The sequence below is a fragment of the Natator depressus genome, chromosome 1 (genome assembly GCF_965152275.1).
Source record: "Natator depressus isolate rNatDep1 chromosome 1, rNatDep2.hap1, whole genome shotgun sequence".
Taxonomy (NCBI): Eukaryota; Metazoa; Chordata; order Testudines; family Cheloniidae; genus Natator; species Natator depressus.
Genome location: NC_134234.1, coordinates 112591984 through 112615980, shown reverse-complemented (window position 1 = coordinate 112615980; position 23997 = coordinate 112591984). Strand labels below are relative to the sequence as shown.

Below are 23997 nucleotides of genomic sequence, written 5' to 3'. Positions count from 1 at the left end.
GACAAACAGCCCTTACTTATGTTCCTTTTGCTGTATACCATTTTGGGGAGCATATGGCACTTTTGCTTGGCCTCTGGCCACACTACTTTTATTGATGCCGCATGCCCTGGACTGCTGATGCCACACTGTGCCGCAGAAACACCAGCGTGTTCTGGGGCAATGAGTTTTGGAAGGGGAATACATATAGCAGCCTGACTTCAGCATAGAAGTTTTATGGGCTTAACTGAGAACACCCACAAAAATTCTTTTTAGTACAGTGGGCTCTAAACATAGAATCTGGATGGGAACTTCCTTCATTGCCAGAGAAGAGCTGTCCCCATGTCCTTCTAATAAATATGTGAGTAAAAGAAGCTTCAGATGGTAGATTAGATTTGGTTACTAAAAAAAAGTCTAGACTTCTGACATCTGAACATTCATTATTCTGAGGTGCAGTCACACTGCATAAAGACATGTGATAGCTTTTATCTGTGGCAACGTGGAAGTGAAACCATAATAGTACAGAACAGTGGAGCCCACAGCTGTACACACATTACCCACAGTGCGTAACATTGGCAAGGATGCCCAAGGCTCAAGCTGCTGGAAGCAGGGAGAGCCCTGGTGCAGGAGCTGACCCAATGGCAGCAGTGAGGAGAAGCAGTACTGGCTGACCATCAGCTCTCTTTGGTTTGGTACTAGGACCCTTCCATCATTGCGGGGTGGGGGTGGGGCGAGGGGCATTGTGACCTGGCACACAGGGGTTGCAGCTCTAGTCATGTTTGTCCCCATGGCTTCTCACTGAGCAGCGCTGCAACCCTTGTGCACCCAGTTGCAACACCACTCACTCAATTTTCGTCCCGCTACTCCTCCGGTTATGATGGAGATGCTATAAGGCCAGACCTGAGTGGCACTGCAATCCCTGTTTGCCAGGTTGCAACGCCACTCACTGAATTTTGGCCCTGCTACCCCCTGGCACGATGGGGGGGGGGTCTGCGAGGCCAAACTTGAGTGGGTAATGGGGTGGCCATCACTGTTCCCCATTTCTGCTGCTGTGGGACCGTCTCCTCCTGCACCAGGGTCCCCCCAGAGGCCTGCCCATCCTTGCCCTGCTTCCAGCAGCCCATGGCCCTTCTGCTCTGCCTGCAGGACTTGCTCAGCGACAACCTCCAGACCTGCTACAAGTCCAGGGAGCTGAGGTGAGTGCCCACATGGAGAGCCAGTCAGGAGAGGGAAGTTGCGGAGTGGACACAAGGGAGTTCAGTTGTGTGTAGCATGTGAAAAATTTCTGAGGTGCCACTGACACAGAAAGCTATGTGGCTACATATTCAACTGTTTCACAGCACTAGTGGGGATGATTCTATGCTTTTTAAAGACAAGGATAAACTAACACAAGTATTTTAGAGTATCTAGTTTTTCAAAAGGCCTGTCAACTCATCCTATTTAGTAGCTTAGTTTATACAACATTCATCCATCATTTTTTAAAAATGTAAACTCTTAAAGTGTAGCAATTTTCCCCAACAGCCTTAAAAATAACTGAAGTGGAGCTACCTTGCAGTGTCCTTGGTTACTAAAAATAATTCTTTTTTTCTATCTCAATATTTAGTATGCCTTTTTCGTATTTTAACTAGATAGGGGGTAAAAATTACAATGCCTAAATGAGGCATAATTTTAGCTAATTATTCCTCATGAAAACTCATTTCTCACACTTCAAGGTCATGAAGGGCATTACAACCAGTGACTGAAAAATGATAGTGTAAAAATGCAGATTGATTTAGATTTTCAAAATTGATTTGCAGTTTAAGACTATGGCAGCAATTTGTGTGGTGTTTTCAGTCTAGTAGGAGCTAAAATTGATGAGCACTTTTTGAAAAGGTATTGCAAATTGCTATGCTAATCAGGGTAAATTAAGTCACAAAATGACTTGATTACGAGACTATTTGCACTTTGGGAGGAATCTTTAAATAAAACTAGTTTGGAAAACATTTCCTGACAGGAGATTTACTAAAGCTTATTTATAGTGGGAATAAGATGATCATTTTTCTTTCATGCTTTTCCTCTTGTATCCTTTTGTATTTCCTCTTGTATCTTCTCAGAAGATAAACAAAGAGATATCCCGTAATACCTGTCCTAATCTACATTGTTCTACCAGTTACTTTTTGAATTTTTCTCTTCAAGACTTAATTCTATTCATTGTGATCAATAATTCTATATGTTATCACCCTCCCTGACACTCTTGTAAGATACACTGGTATAATTTGTGAGATACAGTCTGGCAATCTGAGTCTGCCTCTTTCATTAGAGCAGAGTTCCAGCAGGACAGATATTCTAAAAAATTATTCTTGGAACTCTTTTCTTGTAGTTGGTATTTACAACTGTATAATTCTAAGCCCTCGGTATATTTATATAGTTTAATGGGGGTGAGTCCTGTACTTTTGTTTCATCTGAGGTTGAAGTTCACATATACACAAAATCAGCATTAAGCCAAAGTTAAATGGATTTTGCATAAGGAACTTCACAGGGGTTGATAGAAATACTTCAAATCGCCTCCTTACTCTGTAAGGGAGTTTTGCAATAATGCAATCGTGGGGCCACTATTTCCATATAAGCACTACTCCATTGGGCCCTCCCCCTCCCTCGTCTCCAGCTTTCCCTCACAGCCCCTTCCAAGTCTTTGGTTTGATGCAAAGGCAAGGAGTTCTCCAGGTGAAGGAGGGACTACGTAGGGTGACCAGATGTCCCAATTTTATGGGGACAGTCCCAATTTTGGGGTCTTTTTCTTATATAGGCTCCTATTACCCCCCACCCCGTCCCGATTTTTTACATTTGCTGTCTGGTCACCTTAGGACTACATGACTCTTGGGATGAAGTTTGTTGTCTGTTTGTTTGCATGTTTGTTGTTGTGCGCAGCCATGTGCCTACTTGATTGAAGTTTATAGTGTAGTGTGTTTGGGAGGGCTGAGTGCTTAGCCTAGAGGCCTGCTAGGCAAGGCTGTGAACTTCATAATGAGGCTCCAGCCTGCCATCCTCTGATCCCTAATCGCTTTAGAATCCTTTGATAAGGGGCCGGGGCTAACTCAGGGAGAACAGGGGTTTAAAAAGCCAGCTCCTAAGCAACCAAAGGAGCTAGCGAACAGGAGCAGCAAACGGGAGCTTAAAGAGGGAGTGCAAGAGCAAGATATGCCTAACAAACATTTGTTACATTTAGGCCAATAACAGCCCCTCTCCCATCCCACCCCACCCCCCAAAACGCCCCCTAAGAACAAACAAACAAAAAACCCTTCAGGAGTAATGAGAATGTAGGCAGAAAGTTCAGCAACTGAGTGGGGGCTATCCAGTTTATTGCACTGAATGCAGCATGTATGCTTTGTGGGAAGATGGTGTATGTGTGCATTCAATGCAAGCAACTCATGGCCCTCAGAGACTGCGTATGGGCTCTTGAGACCAGAGTGGCTGAATTGGAGGAGCTAAGGGAGACAGAGAGGTATATAGATGAGACTTTCCAGGACACAATAAAGCAGTACCACCCCCAGTCTGATAGCCTCAGTGCTGTTGAGGAGGATGAAAGTCTAGGGGAAGGAGAACATCAAGCTAGAGCAGAAGGAAATGATCCCTTAGTTGGGACCCTCCTTCCAGATGATGTCATGGCATCCTCTCACACTGAGGATACCTCTCTGGGTGAGGGGACCTCAGTTATTAGGAGGAAATAGATAATAGTAATAATAGTAATTGGAGATTCAATTATTAGAAATAGATAGTTGGGTCTGTGCTGACTGGAAGAACCTCATGGTGAATTGCCTACTGGCTGAGAAGATTATGGACCTCTCAAGACATCTAGACAGGCTTATGTGCAGTGCTGAGGAAGAGCTGGTGGTCATGGAGCTACCAATGACACAGGGAAAGGTAGGAGAGAGGTGCTGGAGGCCAAATTTAGGCTGCTATATAAGAGATCAAAAGTCCAGGACCTCCATGGCAGCATTCTCTGAAATGCTTCCAATTCCATGCACAGGACCAGTTAGACAGGCAGAACTGCAGGGTCTCAATGTGTGAATGAGACAGTGGTGTTTGGAGGAGAGATTTAGGTTTATTAGGAATTTGGGAACTTTTGGGAAAGGAGGAGCCTATACAGGAAGGATGGGCTCCATCTAAACCAAAATTGAACCAGATTGCTGGCATGTACAATTAAAAAGGTCCTGGAGGAGTTTTTGAACTAAGGGCTGGGGGAACACATGGTTGGAACAGAGACATCCCTTAGGGGAGGATTTATTAAAGGGGTTATTCTATATCCTAGTAAAGAAGAGAGGACAGAAGTACAGGAAGGAACTGAAGAGAAACAGTCAAATGAAAAGAGTCTCATTCAGTTACACCACTTGAAGGCAGATAACTAAATATTGTCAAATTTTATAAGTGCTTGTATACAAATGCAAGAAGTCTAAATACTAAGATGGGTGAACTTGAGTACTTCATATTAAATGAGCGTATTGGTATAATAGGCATCACTGAAACTTGGTGTAATGATGATAATCAATGGGACATGGTAATACCAGGGTACAAAAAATAGAGGAATGACGGAGTAGGTTGTGCTGGTGGGGTAGTAAGACTGTATGTAAAAGAAAGCATAGAGTCAAATAAAATAAAAATCTTACATTACTATAACTGTACCATAGACTCTCTGTGAATAGAACTTCCATACTTCAGTAACAAGAGTGTAGCAGGAGGGATATATTACCAACCACCAGACCAGGATGGTGACAGTGACTGTGAAATGCTCAGTTGATTAGAGAGGCTACAAAAACAGAAAACTCAATAATGAGGGATTTCAGCTATCCCCATATTGACTGGATACATGTCACCTCAGGACGGGATGCAGAGTTAAAATTTCTAGACACCATTAAAGACTGCTTCTTTGAGTCACTAGTTCTGGAACCCACAAAGGGAGAGGTAATTCTTGATTTAGTCCTAAAGGGTGCACAGCATCTGGTCCAAGATGAATGATCAGGAATAGCAACCCTCATGTAATTAAATTTAACATCCTTGTGGGGGAAATAGCAAAGAAACCCACCACAGTAGTATTTAACTTCAAAAAGAGTAACTGCACAAAATGAAGAGGCTAATAATTTAAAAAAATTAAAAGGAACAGTTTGAAGAGAGAAATGCTTGCAAGCTGCATGGAAACTGTTTAAAAACATCACAACAGAGGCTCAAACTAAGTGTATACCCCAACTAAAAAAAATAAAAACAAGAAGAGGACCAAAAAAATGCCACCATAGCTAAACAACAGCATAAAAGGCGGTTAGAGACAAAAAGACATTCTATAAAAATTGGAAGTCAAATACTAATGAGGAAAATAGAAAGGAGCATAAACTCTGGTAAGTCAAGTGGAAAAGTATAATGAGGCAGACCAAAAAAGAATCTGAAGAGCAACTAGCAAAAGACACAAGAGCTAACAGCAAAATTGTTTTAAAGTACATCAGAAGCAGGAAACCTGCCAAGCAATCAGTGGGGCCACTAGGGGATTGAGGTGCTAAAGGGGCACTCACGGATGACAAGGCCGGTTGAAGAGAAGCTAAATGAATTCTTTGCATTGGTCTTCACTGCACAGAATGTGAGGGAGATTCCCACACCTGACCCATTCTTTTTAGGTGACAAGTCTGAGGAACTGTCCCAGATTGAGAGGTCAGTAGAGGTGGTTTTGGAACAGATAGATAAAGAGTAATATGGCAGTAGGATCAGATGGCATTCACCCAAGAGTTGTGAATGAACTAAAATATGAAACTGAAGCTCTACTAACTGTAGTATGTAACCTATCGCTTAAATCAGCCTCTGTACCAGATGTAACACAATTTTTTTAAAAAAGACTCCAGAGGCAATCCTTCAATTACAGGCTGGTAAGCCTAACTTCAGTACCAGACAAATTGATTGAAACTATAGTAAAGAACAGAATTATCAGACAAATAGATGTACACAATAGGTTGGGGGAAAAGTTAACGTGGCTTCTGTAAAGGAAAATCATGCCTCACCCATCTATTAGAATTCTTTGAGGGGGCTCAACAAGCATGTGGACACCTGAAAGGCCAGGGACCACAGTCCCACGCCAAGCCCCTTTTGGTGATCTTGACAACACTGCAAAGTACTTCTCAACATTCCACGTGGCCAAAGCAGGACGCAAGGGAGTCACCCACTCAGAGCAGAGCAGTTCCCAAGTGTGGCGGCTGCCAAGCCCAGCACCGAGGGAACAGGGGAGATGTCAGGTGTCACTGCCAATCCCTGTAAAACCATGCTGGCCCCAGTGTTTTGCCTGTCAAGTCTGTGCCATGCTCAGCCCCCACTTTCCAGGCTGGGGAAGTATCACACTCCACCCCAAAGTTCCCCCACAGCCACTGAGCATGCCCACAAGCAGCTGAAGCTGGTCCCCTCCTTACCTCTTCACCATGCATAACATGCGTATGGCTGCAGGCACCACGGCATGTGAGAAATCCTCTATTTCGACTGGGACAAGGTGTTTCAGAGGTCAAAACAGGACAGTCCCATGTATCCAGGACTGTTGGGAGAGCTGCTGCTTAGCTATTATTAAATCAAATGCTTTTTATTTAAGAAAGAGAGTGGAATCAGATGCAACTAAGAAATCATGGAAAGCATCAAGTCTCTCCTCTTCTCGGCAAGGATTGTACACAGCCCACTAGAACAGGCTAGAAAACCTGCCAATGCAGGAGGGCTTCCCACAGACTGAAGGTTTTCTTCTATTTCTCTGCAAGGAAAAGCTATGGGGAAATTGCCATTGGTTTTGGAAGGAGGTGCTGATGCTGGGCAGGGGGAAGAAAAATGAAACACTTTGGCCAGGGGAAGAGAATTGAAGTACCACGGTCTCTCTCTGACCCCCTTTCTCTTCCTGTAAGTCCAGCTACTTCTCTGCAAATTCATTTCAATCTATGTCAAGGTATGCAGATGTCTGCACATCTGCACTCCACTGGCTTCTATTCTGTGGATGTTGCCGGGTATGTACATCTCTTCATTACAAAAGTGAAATGTTGGGAGAGAGAACCTCACATATTCCATAGCTGCAGATTTTTGCTGTCTCTCTTCTCTCTCTCGCCTCCCTTTTGCATGAAAGAGTGCCCAGAACGGAGACAACCTCCCTGTTATTTTTAAAATCTGTGTGTCCATTTCCAGTAAGGAACAGCCTTATACAGAGAAATCTCTCTCACCTTTTACTCCTGAAACTCTAATTGTTCTTATCCCCAAAATTCTACTGGGGTGGCTTGTTACCTTCAATATATATTTATTTATACATTCCCAATCTTGTTTATTTTCAGCCTCCGCTCCTTCCCGGAGGAGCCTGCCAGTATAAAAAACCTGTAATGTCTTCCTAGGAATATTATAGTTCATGAGGGTAAGAATATGTAGAAAATGATAATGTTTATGCATAGTTATCTCTGACACATCGTATGGGAGAGATTTCAGGCTGGATATTTTGCTTTTGCTCATGTTGATTTCTGTTAGGAAGTCTCTTTCCAAGTAATTCCTCATAAATTACACAACCTTACACATTTTACCAATTGATCTGTGAAATGTGACCACTGGCAGAAACCTATCTGCTAATGCAACTGTAACAGCTGGTGCTTCGTTTCGTCATAGGGTGAGACAAGGCAGGCAGGGACAGTCCCACACAGTGTGTGTAATGCATTCAGCCACTAACATAACCACATCTAATTACTTTTTTTAGATGTGAAAGTAGAGCAAAATGTTTTAATATTAAATTTCATACTTTTTCACTGAAAAAGTAATTTATTATCAGGAAGACATTCCCCCCTGCCACTTCCCCCATGTGAAATGTATTATAGGCCTTTGGTTGGTTGGTTTGTGTTTTGGCTTCCTCCAAAGCCAGATATTGGCCTCTGCTTGAAGTGTCGGAATTGATTTATGCCTTCCCAACAAAAGAAAACAAAGAAAGAACCCTGGCATCTTTTTCTTACCTAATAATGACAATAAGCAGTAGCTGTTAGTTGAAAATAGCACAGATGAGGAAAACAAAACAAAAAGAAAAACCAGGGCCTGATGCAGTGAAACATTATTCATGCTAGTCCTTGCTCATGCCGGCAGTTTCATTGACTTGAATAGGACTACTCACATGAGTAACAAATATTCAAAGGTTGGAGGGCTAGAGCCTCACTCCTCATACATTTCCTTTGTACAGGTGGGTTGTAACATTAGAGCCCTAAAATTTATATTGTAAAAGTGAACATTTGGTGTAGGCTCGGAGGCCAACTTTCTCAAAAATAGGAGTCTAATGTTAGGCTCCTAAATCCACATTTAGTGCTCAGCACTTTTGAAAATCAGATTGCTTATTTAGGTGCCGAGATATGCAGTTAGTAGCCTATTTTTGAAAATCTTGGCCACACTTGTTGTTTTGCATTGTATAGCTAAAACAGCCTTACTGTCCTCTTTTTATAGTGTAAAACCAAAAGTGGTACTACTATAAATATACAGTAAATCATACTGCATAACTCCTTCAAACAATTCATATCCCGTGCAAAGGGGGCAATCCTGGGTTAGCAACATAAGAGCAATGTAATAAATTAGAGAGTTAAAATATTTTATCTAAATTCAAATATTTGAATTTAAATTCCTTTATCTATATTAACTCCACAAGTTTACATATAGGTCTCTGTTATTCTTATATGGTGAGCCAGAGCATACATCTTTCCAGCAATAAAAACATCTATCCTGAAACTGCAAGTTCTGCAAAAGCAGTGCTAATGCTAACATTTTCTGAACCTACTTTGCGACGAATGGGACAGCCACACAATTTTCTACAAAGTATAACCAAGAAAGACAGAGCCTTTGACAACCATGCTGTCACTATCTGCCAAACCCGCACTTTCAAGGCTGCATGAATCTTCTAAATAAAAGATCACAGATTATATTGTCAGGTGCAAATCTCACAATGTGCTTTTCCTTGCAAAGCTAAATTGACTGATTTTTCATCTACTATAGGGATACAAATTCCCCAGGCTCAAACTGATAGCACCTTGTTGGCTTTTTTGGTTCCTGATCCCAGTGGGATAACATCTTCAGATTCATCCTGGTACTTTAGCACTTGGAGTACATTGGAGTTGTAGAGTTCAAATCCATTTGGCTTAACTATTTGTAACATTGTTTAAAAAACCTGCTTTTGATTCTGATGCTGTCTCATTACTGTCTTATCTTTCAAACATTGGACAGTACCAAGTGTCCCCTACTTAGAGACATAATGAAAATAACAGTTTAAATCTTTCTTAGTTAACTGTAATAGGCTCTAATTAATTAAATCCATCCCTGTACATCTGCTTTCTTTTATAGTTGGTACAGAAAACTGATAATTTGCTCAGGGTGAACAGAAGAAAAATCTTTTTTGCACGGGTCATTGATTAGGGACTTACTGTTTTCCTGGCATCTGTGTTACATCGAACTTCAGCCGTTGTGGGCTTGAATATCGATCACCTTACACTTTGTGTAAACTCTTATAATGGTGCATGGCATCACCAGTGTGACTAGACAGCTCAAAAGGGGTGGAGGAGAAAGAGGTGTATGCCCCCCCACCCCGCCTTCTATATGGTGGTGTTGGCTTAGCACTGGAGTTAGCATATTCTGTATCTCCAAAAGGAAGGTATAAGAGCATCTCCTTGCTGTGCTCACTGAGGGCCTGAGTCAACGCCCATTATGGTCAATGGGAAGACTCATGTTAATTTTGCCTGTATTTGGATCAGGCCACAAGTGCTCCTTATCACTATGAAATACTTGTTTCAACAGATTCTCTTACCTGGTTTTGAACTGAGTATCTTCAAGTGTCTAAGAAACAATATGTTTTTCTTCCTCTGCTTCTGCACCCTTCTCTTGGTACTGCTAAAGCATCCCTTCTAGAGATGCCTTAACTCTGGGACTCATAAAAATACCTTCTAAAGAGCATTTCCCCTCCCTTTACTTTTATAATGGATCAGATTACACCTAGCATCAGGTATTTTCATTACTATTTCCAAGGGAAGATACTTTTACACCTTTCCCTTGGTGAAATAAGCTGTGCTGAATGGAATGTAGGTTCCTGTTTTTGTGTCTTTTTGTAACTTAAAAGGTTTTGCCTAGAAGGATACTCTGTTTTGAATCTAATTACTATGTAAGGTATTTGCCATCCTGATTTTACAGAGGTGATTCTTTTTACTTTTTCTCCTATTAAAATTCTTCTTTTAAGAAACTGAATGTTTTTTCATTGTTCTTAAGATCCAGGGGTTTGGGTCTGTGGTCACCTATGCAAATTGGTGAGGATTTTTATCAAACCTTCCCCAGAAAAAAAGGGGGTAAGATTTGGGAGAATTCTGGGAGGAAAGACGTTTCCAAACGAACTCTTTCTCAGTAGCCGGTGTTAGACGTTTGGTGGTGGCAGTGAAAGTCCAAGGGCAAAAGGTAAAATAGTTTGTACCTTGGGGAAGTTTTAACCTAAGCTGGTAAAAGTAAGCTTAGGAGGTTTTCATGCAGGTCCCCACATCTGTACCCTAGCATTCAGAGTAGGGAAGGAACCTTGACAGTGTCATTATACTAAAAGGTAATAGCGGCTGTGAAACTGACAAGAATGTCAATTTCAGACAACACCTGCTGGTCTAGGAAGTGTTTTTTGTTTAAGAAAAAAGTTGAAAAACTAGGCCCTGATCCTTCCTCTTTGGAAGTCAACAGCAAAACTTCCACTGGTTTCAGTGGGACAGGAGTGGCTCCTAGTGAACAGCTTTCTGTCTCTCACTCCTTAAATCAAAGACCATGTGTTGGTGTTTCCAAAATGAAGTTTTTTGGGGCTTTCTGGTTTGTGAAAAATTTAAGTGTCAAAAATTCTTGCAAAAGCAGAAATCCCAAATTTCAGCTAGCTTTAGTCCCCCCACCCCCATCCCTTTTCAGGTCTCGGAGCGTGCTACATTTCTATAGTACTATTTACTGAATTGAAAAAGATAAGCATAAAGTATTAGTTGTTATATAACTATCAAGTCATTGTGCTGTAAATCTGAATGATGGGAGTTAATATCACAGTAATATTTTTTATTGTGAAATCATTGTTAAAAATCACAGCTGCTTCAAACTGTGCAAGATGCTGGATTTGATGGACCACTGATTGAGCTCATATGGCACCTCTTATGCTATCACTATACTTAAAATATTTGTATGCTAATATTTTACACAGAGGAATGGGGGTGACTGTGCATTGTGTATGCAAATGTGTGATCTTCATTCTAGGTGACTGCTATGTTAAAACCAAAGAGATTGCTAGCTCTTAGTGAGAAAACAAAAACCCCACTGTCACCAGAGAGCAACTGAGGACCCCATAAGTTGCTGTTGCCCAGTGCCATTTTTTTGTCCAACTGGAAAAAATGAGCAAACGACTATTTTCACCCTGCTATGCTCAGTCTATGATGAATCTCCCTCCCCGCCACATAACTGTAAAGTGACCCAGTTTAGGTTCATAATCCAGATGGAAGATTACTGATTCCACAGATCTTAAATGAGAGAGGCAAGGAATGCAGCTTACTTGTTTAAATTACTGTACTCAAAAGTCCAAATTGTGTGCCACATGTATCTCCTTAAGTAAGTCATGTGAGCAGTTTCTCTCTTACTAAGACAGACCAAAGGCCTTTAATAACAGTAGAGCTGAAAAGAAAGGATCCTGTTGTAAATAGTGTTTTGATTTAGTCTGACCCTTCCTTAGTGGAATCAAAACTTAGTAGAAAATAACTGAAGCTGTGATTGTCCTTTGCGTGTCACTGATTTGAACAGACTTCACAAGGCAGTGGTTCTATGATCTGGAGCCATTTACTCTGATATACTTTCAATTCATACTTTTAAAAAATAAAACATGACCGTGTTGGAGTCAGATGCAGATGTCCTGAGTTTGTGTGAGAATTGCTGTGGGGCACAGCTGACAGTGGGTTTGTACAGATACAGCTCTATATGTGTTTGTTCAAGAAACTCTTAACTCCAACATACTAGCACTGAACATCCCCAAACTTTGGGTAAGATCAGATCCAGAGTAGAACTTTGCAATTCTGCCTCATCTCTAATAGTTAACATACAACAACACACATTACTTGTGGTTGAGATGTAAGGGCCTTTACTCACAAGAATATATGTATCTGGGTAGGATAGTCACTTGTTAGGAAAAAGTAAGCCTCATGCCCCCAGTAGCTCAGTTCTCTGCAGCATATGCCATAAACTGAACTATTGGGGGCATGAGGAAATCACTGTAGATAATCAAGTGTAGTTTATCTGATTTATGCTTGTGGTACACAGATTTCTAACTTAAAAAGGACAATGGCTATAATGATTGTCTAACCTGCAAGCAGCAATGTTCCAAAAATTGAACACATTATAGAACTGAGGTGCTACTGGCAACAATCAAATGAATGGGATAAGTCCCCTCACTGTTCCCTAGAGCAGATCTCAGTTTTGTTCTGTTCGAGTCCCAAACCATACACAATGGAATCAAATCTCAGAAAAACATCTGATTGTCCTTATTTTTGTCTTTTAGTTTGCTTTTATTACAAATCACCTCAAGGGATGTCAAACTAAAAAGGTGGCAGTCAGCCGAAGGAGAGGAGCACTGTGCTCCTGCCTTAGAAAGTACAACAGCAGGATATTCAACTTGAAAAATGTGCCCAAAAGGATTCCAGGGAGCTCTGTAATGAGAGTGAGGCAGTAATTCACATATGTGTCACGGTCTGGAGTTGCTTTAGAAGTGTAATACAATGGTGCTTTCCAATAAATAAAGCAGAGCATGAATGCTTGTCTGCATTACATGCTGTTCTCATACAAAAATCAGTTTTCCATTTTTTATTTTTAAATATAACATTGGACCTCTTTGCAAATTCTAAGTAAGCACTGCTGTTTGCTGACATGAACAGCTGATTCTGTAAACTTTACTTCAGAAAGTGCAGGTAATGGCTATAAGGAATTCAATCAATAAATAAGTTCTCTCTCCATTGCTGAGAGATGTCACCACCAAATGACTGTTTAATTCTCTAAAGGTGGCTAACTGTATTCTGTCATTTTGGGGAGGGGTGGATGACATTTGACTCTGAAAGCCATGAGCAGGAGAGAAGCAACCAGTAAAACTATTTCCCTGGAGATCTATCAGAGGGTTTGCAGATAACCATAGACGCAAGGCACTGTTTGCAAGTGTATAATCTGTAGAAAGATTAAAGAGGATCAAGAAAAGAATTTGAGCTCCAGGACGGGGTGGGTAGACATATCTGCTCCACCTGTGATTTCTGACTCACATCTGCTTAGTTAACTGTCAAAAACAAGTTTTTAATATTGTCACTTCTGCAGAGCCATATATAACTGTCAAAGAAATCTGTATTCCTCAGGCATCGTCAATGTCATCATCGCATACATTTCCAAACTCTTAGATTCCAGAATTGCTATTATTGTTCTTTACTTTGTGTGTGTGTGTAATTTTTTACTTGTAAAAGGTGTCAAATGAATAGGTGTGGAGACTGAAGCCCTCTTTGACCACTGAATAGGTACAGCACGGGCAATAACACCTGTCACAGATGTATTCCTCTGCTCAGTGTCCTGGAAGGACCACTTCTGAAGGTCATTGGCATCATTAAGCCATTGGCTGAGACTGCCAAGGATGTCCATTACTGTCATGTGTAGAACATATTATCTCTATACCGTAGCACCTGCAGGCTTCAACCAAGATCAGGGACTGCCTATGTTAGGTGTTATGCATTCATCTAGGAGACAGTCTCTTCCCCAAAGAGTTTACAGTATGAGTAAACAACACAGATAAAGAGTGGGACAAAAGAAGTTTTCTCTCTGTTTTGAAGATGGGGGATAGCACTGCTTTTTTATGTTGTAAACACTAGGAACTGCACCTGCAGGGTCAGACTCCCATAAACGGAATTGTTTACCAGTGTTTTACATTTGCAAATAGCATTTTAATACATTCAGAAAAAAGATGGGAATGGCATTCCTCTGTGTCAACTCCCTAAGTTCTATGGCATTGTATTAAACCATATTGCATCTGAGTGTTTGTCAAGTATGATATGGAAGTGGCTAATGCTGCAGTCAAACACATTTTTCAAAGGTAACACCAGCTTTCTTATTGCATTTACCAAATATATCTACATAGAATGATATTTTGTAAGACATGAATCAACACAGCATATGCTACAATGCTTTAACTTTGTTTTCATAATTGAAAGAAGCTGCTTTACAAGCATCTGTTCTAGTCCTGGGGATGTATCTTGCCATAGTTTTCCACTGAAAACTCCAACTGAAGTCACTGAGATTTTTCTGGATAAAAAAAGGATGACAGACTCTGGCTTCTAGTCTTTTAGAGCTGGTTGTGCTCTTTGAAACCTAATAATGCATCTTATTCCTATTTTAATTTATTTTGAAGTAAGTGAGCTTCACCTGCTTAAAGCAGGGATTACAAAGCTGTGGTTAAGGGAATGTGCAGAGCCACTATATTGTTGTTTCCTGGTGCAGGTCTCATTTTTTGTTTCTGTATTTTGGAGCAGGGGTGTCTTGTTCTCTGGGATCATGAGTGCATATACGTCCTGTGCTGTGTTCTAAAATGTTCCCGATACAGCTTCTCCAATGCTTAATTTGTAATGAAAGAGGTGCCGGGGCTCAAAGCAATTTTCTTTGCATTCATAACTGATGCAGCAAGCCCAGAGGTGACGAGTCTATGAACTGCCAAGCACAGAGGTGCCTGGGCTCAGCCCTGGCAAACCCTGGCACAGATAACACACTGAGCTTCTCTCTTTGCAGAATATGTAAAGTGAAAATATGTTGGAAACTGTTTCTAATCCAGCATACCCTATGCATTTATGATGCATCCATCAGGATTTTTCTGAGTATAGTCACAACACACAAAAGTCACCCCACACTATGAATACCTTTTTGAAAACAGGTGCTTGTAGTCATAGACTCATAGCGTTTAAGGCCAGAAGGGACCACCAGACCATCTAGTCTGGGTTCCTGTAAATCACAGGCCACTAACACCCCCAGCCACCACCAACTAAACCCAAAAACTGGAATTAGATCATAGTATCACAGCCCTCTGGGGACTAAATGCTTATGTGTCACAGGCAGAGAACTGGAGGGACTGGGGTGCACCAATGCCTAAGGCTCCTGCAATGGGAGGGAGTTGATTAAGTGCCCGGATAATCCTGGCAAGTGGTCCACACCTCATGCTGCAGAGGAAGGCAAAAACCTTAAGGTCCGGGAATTCCTTCCTTATCCCACATATGGCAGTCAGTTAGACTCTGAGCATGCAAGCAAGATCAAGCCAGCCAAGTACCTGAGGGAGCAACTGAGCTTCATAAGTTTCTGGTGCAATTAGGTTTTCCACAATGGCATATGGCCCTCCTGGAACTGCTAATAGCAAATATCTCCAACAGCTGAAGATGAGACACTAGCAGGGGAAGGGATCTGAGTTGCTACAGAGAACTCTTACCCAGCTGTCTGGCTGGTGGGTCTCACCCACATGCTCAGGTCTAATGTATCCTCATATTTAGGGTTGGGAAGGAATTTTTCCCCAAGTCAGATTGGCAGAGACTCCCACCTTCCGCTGCAGCATGGGGCATTGTGACAGGATCTCTGGGCTACAACTTAGAACTGGGGTACTGCTGTGCCCCCTTAACTCTCCAGCCTGGGTTGTCTCTCACAATGCTTTGCTAGTGACAAACAGCAAACCCCTCCAAACTCACTCAGTACAACAGCATGTGGAGCCCCACACCCAGCTAAATTACGTAAGTGCTCCCTGAGCCACTCATGAATCATACAGAGAAAGGCACCAGCAAATCTCCCCAGCCTCCAGCCTTGCACCCCCAAAATATACCATCTTGCATTGGTCAGCAGCCTGGCCAGTGTAAGTTCATTACCCAGTCTGCCCCTCCCTTGATGTAGAGAGGAGACACACAAGCCTTTGTAAACTGATCTGCGATATCCCAAGCACTTCAGGCAAAACAAACTGTTTTAGGTAAAATATAAAACAGATTTATTAGCTATAGAAAGATAGATTTTAAGTGATTATAAGTGGTAGGCACAAAAGGTCAGAGATAGTTACCAAAAAATATAAAAGGTAAGTGCACAGTCTAAGTCTTGAACTTTATTAGACTAGGCAAATGTGGGTCAAGCAATTTCTCACCCCACTGGACATTGCAATTAGGTTATAGTTCTTAATACATGGGCTTTCTCTTTAAGCCTGGGACCAGTCTCCTCAGTTCAAGTCTTTGTCTTTCCAGTGTTCTTGTTGCTTCCAGCATAGGTGGGGGAGGAGAAAGGTAAAAGCATAATGCCACTGTCTGCTATTTTATATCCTCAGTCCATGTGCCTGGAAAACACTAACGCAGACATATCCTGGTAGGCTTTGCTAAGTTACAGAGTTGAGCAATCCCCCATTGTATGATGCTTATGCAGCCCTCTTACAGCATTGTAAATCCCTTGTTTACAACTTCCCATGTTGATTAATGGTCACTTAACACCCTCCTGGGAGTAGATCACCACCTAGCAGTAGAAACTCTCTAACTTACAACATATTTCAGTAACAACCATACAGAAAAATCTCATAACTTCATACACAGTAATGATATACATATTTGGACAGAATAATGGGTTTCAGCAGATCATGACCTTTCACATGGTATCTTACATGGCATGCTATGTATGAAATATATCATAATTATATGACAGGGTGAATATTTTTTCCAGGGTGCTGCTTTGAGGTGCAGAATGCTAGAGGCATGGGTCACTTTCTGGTGTAAACTAGAGTAAAGGGTGGAGTCTCTAATTTGAAGTCTTTAAATCAAGATTTGAGGACGTCAGTAACTCAACCAGAGGTTATGGGCCTATTACAGAGTGAATAGGTGAGATTCTGTGGCCTGTGATGTGCAAGAGGTCAGACTAGATGATCATGATGGTCCCTTCTGACTTTGAAGTCTATGAGAGAATGCTCAGAGCACTGGCCCACCTCGTCCAGTTGCCCATCTTCAACTATGGCTGTCCCTGATGATTCAGAAAAAGGAAGAAGAAAAAAGAAAACCAACAACCAAACAGCCCCCACAAACCCAGAAGACAATGGAGGAAACATTCCCTTCCTGATCCCTGCAGGGGACTGGCTGAAGCCCTGCAGTATGAGATTTTAGCCATGAACTGGAAGAAACTATCCAAGGCTGATGAGTGATGCACCCTCCTGACAAGCAACCCCATCATACAATCCCACTCATAAATTTGTCAAGCCCTATCTTAAAATGAATTAAGTTGTCCACTAGGAGTTGTGATGAGCACCCTTATGATAGCTAAGTGATGGGTACTGAAATGCTTTGATAGATTCAATATATAAAAACAGAGGGGAGTAATGAAAATCTGTCATATAGATGTGTGAAAAACTAGAAACAATTTAGAGGAGCTCTTTGCCAGTGCTTGAACATCTGGCATTTTCTGCTTCATGAATTGTAATCTTTGATGAGGATGAGAGGGAGGAGGGGCATTTCAAGCTGAAGGAGCAACAGAGGAAATTTTTGACAAAAACCTGGGCTGGCTTGGAGGTGTGTTGAGATCTCTGTGGCTGTGTCTGAAGATTCTGTATAGCATTAAACTTTATAGGACAAAGGCTCATATTAGTAACCTGGGAGGTGCTTGGCATTCAGAGATTCCCAAGGCCAGAAGGGACCATTGTGATCATCTAGTCTGACCTCCTGCATAGCACAGGCCATAGAACTTCTCCACAATGATTCCTAGAGTGTATCTTTTAGAAAAATGTCCAATCTTGAATGGTGCTAGGGAATATCCCTGTTCTGTGCTTGGTGAATTGGTTAAACCTTTACCTAGGATGGAATTCACATTTACTTTGTGTTACATTGAGAGCAGGCCAAATTTTCCAAGTTTACATTTATTGATAATTGCCCCCCCCCCCCCAAAATGTGATTTTTTTGATTGAACCCACACGTGCTTTACAGGTTTTTTGACCATCTCTTATAACATGGGGCAAAATGTGAGAATTAGGCATAGCTCTGCATTGGAGGCAGTGTGCGCTTTCCATCCCTTCCCTAGCCTACCTAACACACAGGTGTGTGGGTGCAGAGAATGTATCAGCCTTTAGGATGGCTACACCGGTTTCTCAAGCATACCTAGCCCACTGTGTGAGAAGGCATGACACCATAACATCACTTTTGGCCTGCCTCTTCCCACTCCCTTTGGGGCAATGTGAAATACCAAATCACATGGAGGGAGCGTCACTTGTGCAAGGATGGAGGTGGGGTAAGACTCCTTGAGCACTTTGCCCCAGCACTCATGCCAGGATGAGCCACAATCTGGCCTGTAAAGACACATCCTGTGGTTAATACAGAACTTCTGTATCACCCAAGGCCCAATTCTGCTACCCTTACCAGTGCTGAGTAGCACTTTACTCTACAAGGAATAATACGGAAATCATTGGGAACTGCTCACAGAGTCTGAGTCTGCTCTGCAGGCATAAAGGAATTAAATCTGGCCCCAGAAAATGAGAGTTTTTTCCACAAATCTATTTTCTGTTAGGTTGGTTTGAGATTCGTGCTCATTGTTACATGGCAAAAGGGCCAACAGCAAAATCACCTGGTTAACAGGAAGAAGCTCAAGTATGAATTCAATACTCAGAACCAGAGGTACCAATAGCTAGGGCTCCCTAGTCCTCTGTGGCCCCTAATTCCCTTTGTGCTGAAATTCTTTGTCATTACTGTAATTTTACTCTCATACATGTAGATAAAGCTGGCCCACAAAAGCAAAAAACCCTTCGAAAACGCACTGCGTAATTGTATTCAGCAGTGATGGAAACTTAGACGTAAATGCAAGAAAAAATGGACTCTGCTTCCCATTTCTTTTACCCTATCTATTGCTCCCCTGTAATACATTTAATGCACTAAATGTCCTCGGCAATGATGCAATTTTAGCAACAATTTAGTTTGCTATTGGCAGAGTAATGCTGGGTCTCCAAACCTGGAGCACATGGCACAGAAGCAGTCCTATTTATAAGTTCTATAGCGACTAGTTATACAAGCTCACTTATCAATTCCCGAGCTCAGTCTGTCAGCCTGTACCCTTCAGAATGATTCCTCCATCAATCTAATGGGAAATTACTGAGCGTGAGGAAGCAGTGCTTATTTTGTACTTTGCCAGGGAGCTGAGCTGTGTTCTTACACGAGCTTATAAAAGTTGCTCCTTAAATACTACAGATAAAACCACCTGGAAAAAAAAAATCAATATGGTCCCTTTTGCCCTGGACAGGGAAAGTGAATATACCCACAGTGACTTGAAAGTAACCATTGTAGACCTAAAACCTAATCCTTAGATCTATCGTGTTTGTTCAGGGACAGAGAAAGTGATGACTAGGACACGAAGCAGGAGTCTAAAATTATCACTGTATATTTTCTAGCTATAAGGAACAGCCCTCCTGACAGTTATAAATACAGCAGTGTCATCTATATGATCCAATGTACAGCTGTATCCAACAGAGATCTGGACTGAACTGACAGTAACTGATGAGTCCACAGTACCATGTCCTGATACTGATGCAGCTAGATTGGCTTTATTTGTAAGGGAAGTAGACTTGGATTCAGTTAGGAGCCAATCGTTCTTTTATTTCCTATATTTAACCAACAGCCTCTAGTCCATTGCCAGTGCAGCTTGTTAACACCTTCTGAATCAAATTGTTCAAGCCTTGAGTTTCCTGGAAAGCTGTAATAACTGCACAATTCAAATCTAGCATTCACATTATCTTTGTTCTGCTAGGGCAGGAGAGCCATGACCTGACCCCTCAGCTAGGTGCTATCATTTCCTCTTGAGTCTAATGCACTTGATCCATGCTGTCAAGGTAAATAAAAATGCATGTCTGTGTGTGAGTGTGTGTGTGTGTGTATATATATACACATATATTTATTTTGAAGTGAATGACTTGGACAGCACCACTTATCAGCCAGATGACTAATAAAACATGTGACAAGCATACTTAACAAGCATACACATCAGCGACTTGAGCAGTAGATGTGCATTCCTTAGTTCTTTAGACTTTTCTTGAGCATAGTAAATCTGCATGGTAAGCAACAGAAGCAGGTAAAATAACGTGCATGCAAACAACACCCCCCCCCCACACACACACACACTTCTCCTTTATATCATTAGCTGTCATCCCTGTTCTGTTAAAAGTTCTACATTTCCAAAGCCATCCACCAGCAAGAAAACTAATTTTGTTACTCTGAGCCTTTTAACACATCCAGTACAATAAACAGACAAAAAGTGAAGGATAAAAGAATCATCTTGCAGTTCTAAGAAGCATTACCAATCTCATCTCTAGTAATTTTTTCAGCTCCGTTTTAAGCACTCCTTAATTTACTTAACGTTGCTCTTGAGCACATAGAACACTCCACACAATTTTTTGCATTGCAATGATACAGAAAAAGATTTAACACATTAAAAAAAAAATCTTTCAACTCTAATTGATCTCATGCAGCGCACAAGCTCTTCCCCCACCCTCTTCCTTTGCTGAGTTAATCTGCAGCTCTGTCAGCATAGGAGACTTACCAAAGGGTTTTCGAGGGGAGAATGCAGTTAGGCTCTCTTACACACTGGAATAGCTGCTACCCAGTAATGAAGCAGGAGCTGAGAAGTCTCACTCTTTCAAGAGCTATTCAGGTAGTGCAGCCAGCTTTCTCTAGCCCTCTGCATATACACAGACAGGCGCAGACAGAGAGAGAGAGAGAGAGAGAGATGCAATAAACTGAGCATAATTAAGAGAGCTCCTTTCTACAAATTACAGAGGCAAGTGTTCCCTGTAGCAGGGTGGTTTCTTTAAAAAGCAGTGTCTTCCTAGGAAGCCTGCTCTTTAACTTTTTTTTTTTTTAATTGAAAAAAAATCATCTCTTTCTTGGAAACAAAGTCACTGATGTATTACAGTGAGGTTATTTTTCTTTTTTTATGATGAAAGTTTCATTGTGAAATTCAGTCTAGTTTGCAGTTGAATGAGAACCATCTCTGCTCTTTATAATCAAAGCAGCCTCTCAAAAAAGGGCCTTAGATCAACAGTCTCATGCATTTAATGACAGTATTTATGAAAGAAAGCATCTGCTCTAATAAATTCACCAATTAGGGAGGTAATGGTTTAGTAAATATATATCAATGCCTTTTTCAACATACGCACCATGGGGAAAACAACAATATGACGTGTAAATTAACATGAAGATTTGTAATAGACTTGCGGCACTTGAAAGAATTTTGAAGAAGGAAAATAAATAATGCTCAGATAGGTAGGTTAGGTATGTAATACATGCCTAATGTGTCTGATATAGGTGTTGGCTACTTGTCCCTAAGACATGTTGAGTAAAAAAGTGTCAAGCAATTTCAGAATGTTATTGTATTTGGCAAGGAGATTTGAGGGATTAAAGAAAGTTAAATCTCCTACACAGATCCTTTCTTTATTAAATAATTCACTTTCTCTGTAGCTTTAAAAAATAGTCTGTTATATGTGGTGTCACTTTAGATAGAAAGCAGATGAAACTGTTCTGACCATAAGTAAAATAAGAAAGCATGTGTCTGTGTCACACACATACACGAAAAGTCATTGATTTCCTTTAATTTAGTAATATCTGTTCTTTAGCGAATAATAGCTTTTGGACCTTGGCACACTATAATATAGGGTCATTGTTGGGACAGATGCCACCTGGGGATGAAAAAAAAAGTGGGACATATTAATGCAACTTTCCCCCATCGGGCTCTCAAAACAGCCAGCATTACATTGCAGGACCCTTGTGTGAGGATACTTTCAAGGACTGCTGCTTGGTACAAGTGGATGATATTGTTAGAAGTAACTTTGTAATAAAGATGGAAATGGGAAGAAAAGGAGAGAGAAAATAATTAACAAAAGCCTATTGAAATAAGTCACTACAGAGAGACTCCTATATTGATAGTTCTATCTAAAACAGTTTAAAGCCCTATTTCTGAGAATCTCCCTGACACTTTTATTCAGCTAGCTAATCGTTTGAGAATGAAATTTTTCTCCCACACAGCTGTACAGCTCATGTTAATCTCTAAAGCATTAATTTGGTATTTAATTACTTTCCACAAAAGACAAATATTTCAGCAGCTTCACTGGCTTTATTGGGAGGTCATGAAAGGTAAACTGGGCAGCAAGAGGCTATATCAGTGTTTTGACCCACTCCTATGGTTGGCTGGGCCTGGAATAAATATGAGTTCCCCACATTCAGTATTCCTATGCTGTACGCAAGAGGAAGAATGGCCTTGTTTTTAGAGCAGGTGACAGAACTCCCTGAATGACCTTGAACTTAGGGCCATATTTTCAAAAGGGGCCTCCAGTTGAGGATTGAATAGGGTAGACACCCAAAATTAGTTGACAGTGTTGAAAATGTAGGCCTTAACTTCTATGCCTGAGTTTTCCTCCCAACTACAGCATGGAGATAATACCTAGAATAGTTACATCTGATGGAATTCTCTATACACTATTTGCTGCATGGAAACCTGCCCTTGTGAATCATATGCTACATTTCTTCAGGCTCAGTGCTTAGTCTCATAGGCCAACCAAAGGCTGATGGCTTGAAGGGTCAGCAGGACTGCCCCTAAGATCAGAAGGGAGTAGTTCTGCCACACCACACCATGTCAAAGACCCTCAGGGAAAGTTCCCAGCTCCGCATAGGCTTCTGCAGATGCCCCTCACAATGCTAACACAGCATGGCTGGACTCTGAACACATTACCACACTGGAGGGACCTGGTGGGCCACAGGTAGGTGAAGGGCAACGAATGGCTGTCTCAGTAAGATCCACCCCTCATGGAACTTGTCAAGCAATATCATGAGGGGGGAAAAAAGGCCAATGCCAGACACTCATATCACTTGTTTATAAAATTAAATCTGACCAGCTCGAATGGCTGATACTTGACATCTTTTCCTGTTTGAAAATGAACTTTCTATCCCTCCAGCTACTTCTCCATCCTGAGGTATGCATGTAGTGCCTCATGGAAGGAACAGAAACAAACAGGAAGAAGAAACTTTCATTGTCTTTAGAAAGAGCATAGGGGCTTAGCTCTTTTGGGAATATATGAACTCAATCTCTTCAGTGGTATAGCATGTGAAAAAATGCAGCTTACTCTAAAATGAGTGTGTGAGGTATAAGTGAAGGGGCTGCAGAGAGATCTCCCATAAATTATTGCACAACTTTGAAAGAACTAACAAGTTACCTGTGAGCTGTGATCTAATTTTACTATGCAAAAATCTCTGCCCGTAGGGCCATTTTCCTGATGTGTATTCAGTTGGTCATACTTCATTGATATAAACAAATTTCTTTGGCTCACCTGTTAATACCTAAATTTAGAAATTCAATATATATTATTAAAGCTATTGATCTCCTGTATATGCAGGCTCTTGAAGAATGATTCCCACTTTGTTGGGGATGTGCAAAAAAGTGTTTACAAAAACCTCTAAAATGAAAATCATAATTAATATGTTAGAGATATATATCATCCTTTGTGTTCCGAGTGAAGATGCAGAGAGGTTACATGTAGTACATTATTCAGTTACCTTGAGAAGGTAAGTAAATAAAAATGCCTCACAATTATGAACTGTGAATTTCATATCATATGATGTTGCCAAAATGAAATCTCACTATCTGAAAATGCAAAAATGTAGCAAATCTTAAAGCTTCTAGAATTGGTATGAAGGGCATGTGGAGATCTCTACAGTATTGTGGTACATCCAAACAAGAAAGCACCTGGTTACCTGTGAAGAGAGCAGATGACTGGCGATCAGCCCAGCTGGAACTTGTATACTGATTAGTACTAGCACTCACTAGTTCTCATTACCTGTCCATTTATACCTTTTCCCCTCAAACCGAACCACTATGCAGGTGATTCATTAGCAGGGGAGGTTATCCTGAGAAGCAGATTATTTGTTACTCCTGATATTACTCCTGGACAAAAAAACAAACAAAAACCACTCTGTTAACATGGAGTTAATGTTG

At 41.2% G+C, this 23997-nt stretch overlaps 1 protein-coding gene across 2 annotated transcripts in view; it reads right to left on the bottom strand.

Annotated features, from left to right (window-relative positions):
* Nucleotides 1–20712, bottom strand: part of ST6GAL2 (ST6 beta-galactoside alpha-2,6-sialyltransferase 2) — a 264406-nt gene extending 243694 nt beyond the window's left edge. For both annotated transcript variants that reach the window (XM_074964472.1, XM_074964497.1), the window contains exon 1: nucleotides 20554–20712. The gene's annotated coding sequence lies outside the window, so the exon portion shown is untranslated. The remainder of the gene's footprint in view (nucleotides 1–20553) is intronic.
* Nucleotides 20713–23997: the final 3285 nt, after the last annotated feature.